The following is a 13,289-nucleotide window of genomic DNA, read 5'->3' as shown; positions in this document are numbered from 1 at the left end:
AGCCAGTAAATGGGGGAAGCTTTGTTTGTTTTTACTGGATTTTTGTTTGTTTTACTTTGTTGATGGGCATGGGGTGGTGGTGGTGGAGGTGGTGGTGGTGGTCTGTGTGTGTGTGTGTGTGTGTGTGTGTGTGTGTGTGTGTGTAGACCCAGCCCACTCATGGATGGGGGGCCTCGGGGAGTCCCCAGGAAGCTGAGTCAAGGAACACCTTGCCCATTGGTGACAGTCACTCGCTTCAGTAGCTAGCACTGAGGGCGCCACCGAGAATAAGGCCTTTTTGTGCTCTGCATGGTCTTCCTGCCCTACCTCCTATGGTATTTTTTTTTCTTCACAACTTGGGAAATAGGGTTGCTACTTGTGTAATTCAATTCAAGAAAACTTCTGTTTTACCAGAAGCCAGGCATTGTTAGTGTGAAACCCAGGGGTCATGGCAGTGTGACCATGCAGCCCCAGGGGTCATATGGTGGTGAAGGGACCTATTTGCTTGTCCATTGATGCTCCAGAAACTAACCTGTCTTCAGGTACAAATAAATTCGAGTCTCATTTGATAGATGTGAATAGGAGATGCTTCTAGAAAAATGTTACTGCCTTCCATGGAAAAAAATCTAAAAGCTCTTTGCAAATGGTTTCCGTGTTTGCTATGTCACCCATTACCAAGTTCATGGTTCCATGCCCACCAACTGCATGTTCAGAAAGTAACGCTCCTTCTTACATGTGGACACTCGAAACTGCCTGATTTTTTTAATGTTTCTTCTTTATATCCATTTAAACATCTGTGCCAAGAACTTGAAATGCTGCCAACATGTAACTGTGGGGTTAAGAAAACCAGAACCCTATTGTCATAAACGTGCCAAATGGTGCTGGTTGCACTACTAAATTCTGCAGAACCATTGTGGTAATAATTTTTCAAAACAAAGCCCAATAAGACCCAGAGTGTAACAGTTACTGTCATAAATCATAGTTCTTTACTTGGCAGAGCATGTCTTTTTTTCTGGAGAGTTATATATCTTGGGAACACTTGTGCACTTGGCTGTTGAATGAAACATTACATAAAAAGCTAACATTCACTAGGAGCACACGTCTACCCTGCCGGCCTCCACACAGTTGGATGGAGGCTTCATGCAGCTGTTTGTAGGGCAAGGACAAGACTGAAGAAATCATCATTTTCTGCGTATTTCCTTAAAATAAAAGCTCTGTTCAGAAATGATGCATTCAATTCTCCACTATAAAGGAATGTCTACACTAATAAAAGAGACATGCAAATTGGTGTCACTCCGCTACACCCACCAGCCAATCAGAGCAATTATGCAAATTAACCCAACAAAGATGGCAGTTAATTTGCATATGCAGGCACAGAGCGAAGACTGAAGACAGTGTAGAAGGAAGCCAAGCACTGCAGAAGGGAGCGAAGCAGTGGAGAAGGGAGGGAGCCGAGGCAGCAGAGACGCGAGCAGAGCTGAGACAGCGGACACGGGAGCAGAGCCGAGGCAGCGGAGATGGGAGGGAGTGAGGCAGCGGAGAAGGGAGTGAAGCCCACTGAGGCGGGCTTCGCTCCCTTCTCTGCTTTGCTCCAGCCACAGGAAGCCCTATTCTTGCAGGAATCTTCCTGCAACGGGCCTCTAGTATAGAATAAATGGATATATGCTGACATGGGAGTTTATGGGCACATTTCTAGATTTTTCCCCCCTTTGGGAATTAGGAAACCAATTTAGGACCCATCCATTTATCTAATTTTCCATGTGTGTGTGTGTGTGTCTAGACTTTTTTTAAAAGGAGATAATGGGGAAAGGCCAGAGCAGAGAAATGAAAATAAGGTAAAACCAGGCCTTTAGGGCGATCTGGAATAGAAAGGAAGGTTGAACCACAGAGGATGACAGCTAAAAAAGTTAATAAGAGAGAAGTTACATAGAATGTGATTACTGAGCCAATTCGGAAGACCTTTTTTCTTTAGGAGACCATAGAGTTCTTTGCCCACAACATGTCCATTATCAACTTCTGGCCATTAATAACAAGTCTGATTATTCTGAACTCTGGCTACCCCTTCAGCGTCTACTTATGGGTACATAGCAGCTACAAGAAATGTTTCAAGACCTGGGGGTAAGCCTTCCACCACATCCTTTTTCAAGCTTCAAGTCCTCCGAAACCTCACGTCCATTTGCTCAAAGTGCTGCTGAGTGCTGCTCCTTACATTAGAAGTGATTTTAATCTCCATACAGCCTTAATCATGTAATTTAAGCAAAAAAATCTTAGCAAGATTTCAAAAAGATATTTTTAACTTGATTTATGCAAATACTCTCTATGCCCAGTTTCACAGAATACTATAAACTAACAAACTCTCTCCTAATTAACTCCTTCTTCCAGGTTTAAAAGTAATGAACCCAAGTTGGCCAGGTACATATTTCCTCCTTCCTGGATTTAAGATAGAAGCTTTAATTTAACATAAACTCGAATGCAGTCACCTTGTGGTTTTCTCCCACCCCAACCAGAAAGGAAGAGGAGGTGATCGGTAAGTGCCAATGAGTGATTTTGGGAAGAAATTCTCCCTGGTGTTAATAGGAGGGGGTTGTTCCCATGGGATTGTGACTAAGCTTCCCATCTTTGGGTATCTGGAGGTTTCACCTGCGGATGATGGCAAGCAGCTGTCCTACATTGCTGGTGAGGGGCAGAGCAAAGGAAAGGAAATGAAACCCTAGGACTTTGGTTTATATCGCAAACACTGACACCTATCTTTAGGGCTTTTTCCTTTCCCTGGAGGGAAGGAGTAGGGTCTCCTTCCTGGGAGGCCTTAGAGAGGAGTCAGGTTGTTTGGAAACACAGATGTACAAGATGCTCTGGCAAGCCCTTCCTAGTTCTATAATTCAATGATTTCTAAAAGGTTGTGGGTTCAATTCCCGATCAGGGCACATACCTAGCTTGCAGGCTCCATCTCAGGTTGGGGCTCTTGTGGGCAGCAGCCGATTAATGCTTCTCACATCAATGTTTCTCTCTCTCTCTCTCCCCTCCCTCTCTCTCTCCCCCACCTTCCTCTCTATATAAATCAATAAAATAAAAAAAAAATTATTCCACATTTGAGTTCTTTCCAAGGATCCCAAAAGGGAGCATGGTGCCACTCTCACCTGGCATCTGGCATTCTGCAAAGCAACCTCTGAGCTAGCAGCCTTTCAGTGCAGTTACTCTGTGGGAAGAGAAGGGGTGCTCCTCACGTTGCCTCCTCCCATCAGCATGGCTTCCCTTGAGTGCTGTTTCCCATCCACACAGGCAAGGGGGAACACTGGTCCCCTTCCATGTAACCCTTCTTTGCCTCCCCAGTTTTAGTACAAGTAACAGATAGTGAGTTGTTGAGACCAACCAACTAAGGATCATTAATGGGGTGATTTCACTCCTTCCGTCGTTTCCTGGGCCAGAGTCTAAAAATACACCCGACCTGAGGTGGGAGCTGAGATCATGAGCTCTCCCTGTGGTGGGAAGAGCAGTGAACCAGGGGAGCAGACACTTCGTTCTAGTCCTGGTTCAGAGCCTTGATACCTGTGTGCTCTCAAGAAAGTCCTGGAACTTCCCTGGGCCTCTGTTTCTTGATCCATAAAATGAAGGAGTCATTCCTACTGTAAGTTGTCTTCCTGCTCTTTCAGAAGTACTACATCTCTCAGATGCTAAGATCCCACCGTTTTCTCTTATTTCCTTTGGGTTTGTTCTTGGAACTCTGATTGTTGCTATGGCAGATTATAATTTAGACAGATGAAGCAGAGAGAGATGTCAGAGAAAATGGAAATGAGGGGGAGGCTTGTATGGAGAGAAATATTGCGGCTTCTTCTGGCAAAAGAGATTGGGCTTACGAAGGTCCTGCTAATTTGTGAGGACCAGGATCTTTCCCCAGGAACTAATATGCTCATCTGAAAGGAATCAAGATTCTTTTCATGGACATAATGGGTTGTGCTGAAGTCAGACCTCTGCTAGGCTTCTGCATGAATTCTAGGCTGTTTAGTTTAGTGGGTTCAAGGGGAGAGGGGTTTTTCATAGTTTTTAAGCAAAGGCATACTTATAGGAGAGATTTAAGTTTGTTGCCACAAAAAGAAAAGGGAGACAAAACGACTGGTAGCTAAAGAAGAGAATGAGAACCCAAGAAACGTTTTGGTTAGCAAAGCAATCAAGGCTTTAATAGTGTTCTAAGGGTTCAAGGTTTTAAAAAGGGAATAAAGAAAAATGAAGCAGAGAGAGGGAGGAGGAGAGAGGGAAAGGTTAAACCAAGACAGAAACTGTGAGTAGATAGATGTGAAAGGGGCTGAAAATAAGTGAAAAGTGAAAAATTACTTTATGAATAAACCGTTAAAAAATAGTGAGTGAAAAAGCAATTGTGCTTCCAGTTATTACTGAATCACAAGCTCGTGGAGGCCAGAGGCTGGCCTGAGCAGCGACTCCACACTTAACCTGCGCGCAGCAGCTGGTGCAGGGCCCTTCCGTGGGCGGTCGCCGTTTTCTACTTGAGTGTCAGTTTCATTGTGATTACCCTCCATCACAAACGGAATGTGGGCCGTTTTGCTGCCTCTCCTTGAGCACAAAAGCCATGACTTGGTCATCTCTCCAACCTGCTGACACTAACAAGGCCGGTGACACCCTCGGAGGACATACAGGACACAGACAAACCAAGTAGGGCCAGGGGAAGGCGAGCAACCCTTCTGAGGGAAGGAGAAGCCAGCCAGTTAGTGAAGCCTGAATCTTCGGCCTGTCCCTGCCTCTTTCTGAAATTGAGACTGTGATTTCATGCTCAGTGCTCCCTGTCCTCTTGGTGGTATGTTCCCACAGGGATACAGGGTCTTCTGTGCCAAGACCCGACGGAATATCCTTCTGGGGAAAACATCTGGGCGCAGGGCTAGCAAATCAAATGCCAACCATAGCAGCACTGCCTCCACCCCACGCAGACTTGAGGAAGCACTGGGAGCACTGGGAAGTGAATCAGGTCTACCAGCCTGGCCTCGCCCTCCCAGCCTCCAGCAAGAGCCCTGAGGAACGGAAGTGCTCGGGCACCCAGCAGAAGGCAGGTCACGCGTCATGAGGAATGGCTCATACAGATGGTACAGCTATTTCCAAAGTGGCAGGGCAGCTCCTCTTCCCATTCCAAGCATGGGACACACTTCCGTGTCGGCACTGCTGGCACTCTGCTAACGTCTGACTGTCTGCTTCAACAGAAAGGCGGTGGGGAGTGGGTGGTCCCAGGTCCCGGGGTCACTGTCGTGGGTCTGCTTTGTAGGTCAGCGCTCACCCTCCCTGAGCACACCCCTGTCTCTGGCAGACTCCGGGGAGGCAGGTGGCCCACAGGGGAGCATTTGACCCAAGTGACCCGTGAAGCAGCTAGCCCCCATGCGTACAGCTGGCTGTACAATCAAAGAAAGAGGCTCCATTTTAATGAATCTGTTTCATTTTTAATAACCAGGGTACAACTGTGTAGTTTTGTACATCTGGCTAATGGGCTGAGATTTTCCTCAAAACAGATCCTGATATCTGCCCTTGCTGTTGCTGCAAAAGGTACCCGGCCTCGTGCTGGTGGAAGGTTTAAGGTGATATGCTTTCCTCCTTGAGTTTTTTGTTTTTTGCTTGAAGGAGGTAGGTAGTCGGGCTTTGAGTGCCTCCATCCTGGAAACGGGAATATTAAAGCATGGGAGGTCAGGAGAGATGCCCAGATGCCCGAGCCACCCGATGAGCTGCAGCTGGACCTGGGAACCAAAGCCCAGCTTCCTGCCTCTGCTTCCTACATTAGCAGGTTAGACAATGCTGCTATTGCCGAGCTGGGCAGGGCCCATGGCAGCCACTGATGTTTGTACTTCGGGCAGGCTTGCCAAAACAGCAGCGTCTCATAGCATTACATTACTGTCTTTGCTGCAGGACTCGACTCTTAACTAGTTCTGCAGACACTTCGAGAAAGCAAGGAGCAGACAGAGTCTTGGAGAACTGTGGCCACTACAGCCCCTTATTTGGAATCTATCTCACTCAGAACTCCACACCCCTGTCAGGTCTCTGAAGCCGAGCTGCTTCCAGGTGACCCTTTACGGAAAGATGTTCATCACTCTGGGGGTGGCCAGTCCCCCTCAAAGTTCCACATCGACTGTTTCTGTGTGTTAGCAAAAGCGTGGGTGTCAGACTTCAGTAGCTCTGTGTCAGCCACAGGTCGGCAGCGTCCCAGAAAGGAAACTGAGGCACAGAGATAACCCCACCCTGTCAGAGCATGCCGCAGAGACCTGGCAGCTGCAGCTGAAGGGCACGGCGATCCTCAGATAGACGGCGTTGGGCAACGGCAAAAATTCAGATGCTATTTTAGATAAAGTGGCTTTAGGTTCATTCCACTTTAAAGCATGGAGGGTCTGTGTTTTCTACAAAGGAGAGGAAACGTATAAATGGACATATTTTCTGCTTCAAGTACACATTTAAAAAAAAAAGCTTTGTTACTTCTGAGTTAAAGAAGGTATGTTCTCTGTTTTAAATATTGCCCATATATAGTTAACCAATGTACTAGTACCTGGAGGCAGAGATGAAAGTTGAGAAAGAGCAGTCTGTTCTACCCTTTTGTTCCCAGGCAATGTAATCCCAAAAGGCACGATTCCTCTAGGAATTATCTGTAGGCTTTCAGCATGCCCACCTGCTATACAGCTTTTGCAACCAACAGAAACCCTGCACGATTTATAGTCGGATCGCTTCAAATTGGTAGTTTTTGTCTTCTCTAGTTTTGACCTACACGTGGATTCCAGACTGAAACGTACATTATCTGAAGCAAACCATTCAGCCCATCTTAGATAGGTTACAGCTGTTTCAATCTCCCCTCCAACGTTAGTGTAATCGCATAATATATTATTGTTCATCTATATATAGCCTAAAGAATTATATGCCCTTAAGAGGGTTGGCGGAAAAGAAAGAAAGAAAGAAAGAAAGAAAGAAAGAAAGAAAGAAAGAAAGAAAGAAAGAAAGGAAGGAAGTCTTTAAAAACTAGCTGTATTACTTAGAAACGAGAGAAGTGCCTCAAATTCAGCTCCAAATCTCGTTCACCTGAGGGAAGTGAGCAAATGCTCGGCTTCACCCTCCATGGCACTTGTGGGCTTCTCCAAAAGAGAGGCATGTGTTTCTGCAAGACAAGAAAAAAGAAAAAAAAAAGACTAAGGGTGCACAGACTTCCTTCCGTGTTGGGCTCTTCTCCCTTCTAAGGGGTGTTTGAAAGTTTTTCCTGTGCTTCTAGCTGAGCAGAAACCACATCACGTCTTTTGTCACTGTCTTTGCTCACCACTGGAGACCCTGGTGGTTAGAGAGGGAAAGTCCCTTTCAATGGTGCCTGTGGGGGTAGAAGGTGTTGGGGGCCTGGCAGGGGGTGGTGGGAGAGGGGAGAGGAGAGATCGTTATGGTTTCCTCTCTGGCCTAGACGGGGCACCCATCCTGGCCAGACTCCCATCGTCAGAGCAGCAGTGCATATCCTTTTATGCCCCTGATCGTTTCAGGGCGATGGGGGACGAGATCATTAGACACAGGAAAGAACATGTAGTTCAAGAGCTCTGTGTTTCTGGGAAGCCCGAGGGGTGGCCACAGTTACCTCTGTGTCGCCTGAGACCAGCTTATACCTGACTCCTTAGCGCCTGTTCCCACGGGTTAGAAGGACACGGACAGAGGTGGGGCGCAGTCACATATTTGGTTTGAGCTGTTTTAGGCAGTCTCTGAAGTGACATTTCTGTTCTTTTATTTTTTAACTCTGATTTAAACAATAACAAACTCTACCATGTCTTGACCATTTTTAAGTGTTAAGTGTTTGCTACTTTGTTCAGTAGCATGAACTCTGTGCACGCCGTGTGCCACAGATCTCTAGAATGTTTCCACCTTGCAAAGCTGAGCTCAGTGCCCACTGGTTGCCGCCTCCCCCTTCCTTCTCCCCCTCAGCCTCCGTGTAGTGCCATTTCCTGATCACGCCACTAACTCTGAGTGCTTTTCTTTGGTTAAACCTATAACCTTGATTTCCATACTGAGACCTGTTTCCAGTTCACGCATCAGCCAACCTGTTTGGGGAGCAGATTCACTCTGCATGAATATTCATCACTTGCTCTGATCTGGTTGACAAATGCATGCCCTCAGCACTCCAGCTGGGCTCCAGCAGTTTATAGCGTTGTTATTTGCACCACCGAACCAGTCAGGAATGAAAATAACAATCAACCGCTGGGATGTTTACAAGCCTCCTGGCCTATGGCACATGTAATTTAGAGCTGCCATCTTGTCTCCTCTCCCTCAGTGGGATGGAATGTCCTCTCCAGCAACCTGCTGACTCTAGGACTATGGGAGGAGAAGGCCCTTCGCCTCCAATTTTCTAATGGAGCCTGGGTTGCAATCATCTCTGGTGGCTGGATGTTTGGATTCGGTTGCTCCGCAACACTTCCTCCTACAAGTCACTCCAGCAGGCAGGTAAGTACTCTCAACCAATGAGCACAGGCAATTCGTCATTCCCTGAAAATAGAGTTGTCTCTCCAGTCCGTCCAGTTCCCGCCCCCAGCGCCTGGTGTGGGGACAGAGGGGGGGGGCCCTCCTTGCTGGAAGCCACATTCCAGGGGGCGTGGCTCTTCTGCAAGTCACTGTGGAGGGTGGTGCCTCATGCCTGCAGCCACCCTCCTAGTGCTGTCTTACACAACAGTCATGAACTCTGGAATGTCTCTGGTCATTTACAGCCTGACTGGTCACTCCATAAATGACACTGTCAAGCTTCAAGGCCCAGAAGGAGGTGGCCTTGTTTTTCAAGAGCCCATTTTCTCCCACCCAGAACAAAGCTTCCAGAACACACTTCTTACTCAGAGACTTCTAAGAGAGCAGAAATTCAGGAGAAGGGAAATACAGGACTAGATTACAAAGCACACACCAATGGTGCAGATGCTTTAGAACACACTGAACAATTTGATCAGTCTCTTTGCAGATAAGCTTTCTAGAAATTAGGTGGGCACTTCTTAGAGTCACTTTCTGTCTTCCTCACTCTTACCTTGACTTTTTCCTTCTTCGGTTCACTTCCTTCATGAGATCATTGAAGAGAGCGACAGATAAAGGTTCCAAAGAACATATGATTCATGAGTCATGTCTATTTTTGCACTGCAGTATTCATCTTAAATGGCATTGTTCCAATAGAAGAAACAGAAAGTAAAAATCCACCTTAAGTAGTGATTTGGCTGCCTCTGTAATACAGTCAAAATTATGAAAATAATGCCTCCCATATGACTTATACTGTATTAGAGGCCCAGTGCATGAAATTTGTGCACGGGTAGGGTCCCTAGGCCTGGCCGGCAATCAGGGCCAATCAGGGCCTTCCTGCTGCCAGCCAGGGCCTTCCTTCATTCCGTGCCACCCCCTGGTGGTCAGCACATGTCATAGTGAACGATCGAACTCCAAGTCTCCAGGTCGAACTCCTGAAGGGACACTTTGCATATTAGCCATATATCAACCTGTCACAGCCATTTTCTCATTTTATCCTCACAGATACCCTTTGAGGTAGTTTCTGTTACCCTACTTTACATACCAGGAAACAGAGGCCCAGAGAGATCAAATAAATTAGATGATGCAGGAAAAGAACCTTAACGCAGAGCATATAGAAAGTACTCCAAAATGGTAACCATTCCTAAGTAACTTGCTTAATGTCACCCAACTAGTAACTCTGACTGGAACCTTCCCAAGACATGTCTGATAACTTCTCCCTAAACCTCAGGCTAGGAGCCTTAGTCCACAAAATACAAGAGATAGAATTTTAATTACACTCTGGAACCTCCACTTTGTCATGTATTAGCTATAAAATTACAGAGTTTATTAAAGATTCACTAAATGTAATTCACCTAGCCTTAAGTTATTTTGACCTATTTCCCCAGGGGTGGGGGGTTGGGGGGAACGCTTAGGAAGTCCTCTCTACTGTTCCTCTTACTTTTAAATCCTTTCATCAGATAGTTTGATCCAACACATGAGTCCTGAGATTTGTGGGGAGGGTTCATCTCTAATTGTGGGGTTTTCATCCTAATAATGAAAGATAAAACCAGCATTTTTACTTATGCATTCACTCATCTGTTCATTCAACAAATACGTATTGGCTGCCAATTATACTTCAAACATTGGGCCAGGCTGGCTATGAGGATAAGACCAAGACACTGATCTCAAAGAGTTACTTGCCTGTGGAGGGAGAGAGAGCTATGTACAATTTGATTTATGTTATTGACCTCTTTTAAGTGAATTAGTTCTATTATTATCTGCTAAGAGGGATCAAGCTTTCATTTTGTAGCATTTAACTTTACAGGTATTTTGGGTTTCTTCTGCATGTATTCACCTGTGGCTCAAAAAGATTATTTAATTAAGAGCAGTGTACATTCTGACTGTATTCGGATCTAGATGTTCAAGAGAGAATTTCATGTTCACCTATTACATTTGTTTTATTGACTAGAACAGAATATCAAGACAACACATTGTTAAGTCTAGCATGTCTGCAAGGAAAAAATTTTAATTTTTGTTATAAATTTTGATAATTTAGAAGTAGGCGGTTGGTTCCTTGAAATGGGACTACAGTATCATTTCTAACTAGATCTTCAGAAGTTCTTCAGAAATGTGAATTTCTGGGTAAGATCATAAACAAAAAGAACTCTAAGTTTTTTTTTTAACATTATATAAAACACTCTATGCTAAGATATCCTAGGTTTTACCTTTAACCATCCAAGTATCTCATAAGGATCACATCATGTCAGGTTATTATTTTATTTCAAAAGACTGCACTCCCAGAACAATAGGAATGATGGGGGGTGATGTCATGAAATGGAAAGAGCACTCTACTGGGGGGTGGTTGGGGGGACAGGTCATCAAGAGTCCTGGGCTTATTCCTGGTCCAGCCAGCTGAGTGACTTTAGCAAGAGGTGTAACCTCCCTGGGTCTGTTTCCACACCTGTAAAATGCAGCAGTTAAACTAGATGACCTCTAAGTCCATTTCTACAAATCAATGAATGTAGAAGCTTGTTGCTCATTTTAATAAGGCTGTATTAACTTTCAAAGGTCTTGCTGAAGCCTCAGCTGGTGGTGTTCCCTTCTAGCCACTTTGCCCAGCACATGTTTTGGTCAGGGCAGCAAAGGAAAACAGGGTGGCCTTGTCCTGTAGCTCTTGGCTCAGAGCTTTGGGAGGTATTGATGACTCAGCATGTGGCTCTCTCCCGGGAGGACCAGGGCTGCAGGTGTTCAGGTGAGCCTTGTTATGAGGGAGCTGCCAGCACTTTGGGGCGAGGCAGGAACTTGAAATGTGGACCATTTAAAACCACTCAGATTCCAAGACACTTTACTCAAGCTTAGGAGTGTCAACCGCCATCCTTTCATCAACTGCCACCTTGGATAATTGTGCTCCTCAAATTATCCTTGCATTTCAGTGTTGCATGGCATCCAACTTCCTATTCTGTGGTGTTGTGTATAGTTAGCTTGTTGTCTTCCAACTAAGGCTTTTATTGGTTGAGGGGTTAGGGATAAGAGTGAATGTGGATATTCTTCCTAGACCCAAGGGGTCTGCTCTTTCAGGTCACTAAAGAGAAAAGAGCAAAGAAAACAAGCAACACAACGCCTTTCCCAATTTGAGGGCAAGTGAAACTACCTACCCAAAAACATTGGTGTCAATACTAGAGTCACAGTCACTCTAGGTAGGTAGGGGTCTTGGAAATCCTGGAAAACATTCATAAAGATTAATACAACACTTATTTGTATGGAAAACTTTTGTTTTTAGGGGGTGATAAGTTGTGAAACTACAAAGCTGTATAATCTTTAAGCTATGAGATGTCGACATAATTGTTTTGAGATCAACCAATCAGACCACATTTCGTACTACCAGATTATAATGAGTGTTCATTAAGCATCATGATAACAACGCCCTCCTTGTTTGCTAACAAAGGGGCATTCTCTTCATGTATCACTGGTGACAGCTGATGTGGCGCAATTAAAGTCATCCACTCATTCCCTCTTTTTTCCTGATTTACTCCAAAGCTGTCATATGGTCAAAGAACATTTTTTCTCCTCTTTATTTTTTTTCTTCTCTTCTTTCTCCTTTATAATCTTCCTCTGGGCTGAATGAGATTTCTTCATTGAGAAAATGTCTCCTTATTGGGTGATGCTTAACTTTTCCAGGTCACTGGGACACCGTTTGGTGAACTGGAGTCAACACTGACCGAGTGGAATTCCAATAGCTGGAGACATCTGCCTGCCTCCCAAGATGACCAATATTTTCAGAGGAGTTGTTTACGTACCTTGCAGAGCTAGCCAATGGAGTTATCTCCCTTAAGTGTGCATGTAAACTTGGAAAACTATTCTACTTTTGGAACATATTCTAAATATCTGCCTTTATTGTCACCTATTTTATTTTATTTCTGTTTCTGATGACTGACTGATTCTCTGTGTTTTAGGCAAGTCATTTAACATTTGAATTAGCATTTACTTTTTTCTAAAGGATCATGGGCACAATTGAGGATCTTTAATTCATTCATTCAATATTTATGAAACCCAAATGATGCTGCATTTTGTGTTGCTAGAGTCACAGGGCAGCACAATATCTGCTGTTCTCTAGACATTTACAACCTAATTGAAAAGATAGATATTTATACATGACGATACATGATGATGCCAAAAAGACAATGTTATCTGCCATTTACAACCTAATTGAAAAGATAGATATTTATACATCTATAAATATCTAACAGCACATGACGACACATGATGATGCCAAAAAGACAATGTTATCTGTACAAGGATATTCACTGCAGCATTGTTTGTTATAACATCACGTTGGAAACCATCTAAATGTCTATTAATAAAAGTCTGGTTAAACACATTATGATGATTTATACAATGGAAATACTATGCAGCTATTTAAAAGAATGGGGTGGCTATACATGTACTAACATGGAAGAGTTCCAAAGAATAGCTTTAAGAGAAAAAAGCAAGTGTGGGTAATAGTGTGTACTATGCTACTGTTTGTGAAAAGAAAAAAAAATAGATGTATGCAAAGTCTTACATATATATTGAATGTCTTTGAACAGATACACAAGAACCTAAAAAAGGTGAATGTCTGTAAGGAAGAGATGGACGGCTAAATAATGGGGAAGAAGACTTACTTTGCCTTTAATATTCTCTAGTCTCCTTGGAATTTTGCACCAGGTACATATATCACAAATTTTTAAATAAAAAAGCAATATTTAAAATGTGCCTTAATCCTCTGGTTAGCTCTCCACAGTGAGTGCTGGTAAACATTAAATGAGAGAAAAACAGAATTTTTTCATAGAGGT

The 13,289-nt window shown here is 44.3% G+C and overlaps 1 long non-coding RNA gene across 1 annotated transcript; it reads right to left on the bottom strand.

Moving 5' to 3' along the window:
- Positions 1-6,101: 6,101 nt before the first annotated feature.
- On the bottom strand, positions 6,102-9,048 carry LOC106724326. Its single transcript, XR_001360082.1, has 3 exons — positions 8,990-9,048; positions 6,986-7,108; positions 6,102-6,362 (listed from the first exon to the last, which is right to left on the bottom strand). It is a non-coding gene; the product is annotated as an uncharacterized LOC106724326 (long non-coding RNA).
- Between the last annotated feature and the right edge of the window lie 4,241 nt (positions 9,049-13,289).

The sequence above is a fragment of the Myotis brandtii genome, unplaced genomic scaffold (genome assembly GCF_000412655.1).
Source record: "Myotis brandtii unplaced genomic scaffold, ASM41265v1 scaffold8, whole genome shotgun sequence".
Lineage (NCBI taxonomy): Eukaryota > Metazoa > Chordata > Mammalia > Chiroptera > Vespertilionidae > Myotis > Myotis brandtii.
Note: the sequence above shows the minus strand (reverse complement) of the source record. Positions and strands in the feature narration are given on the sequence as shown.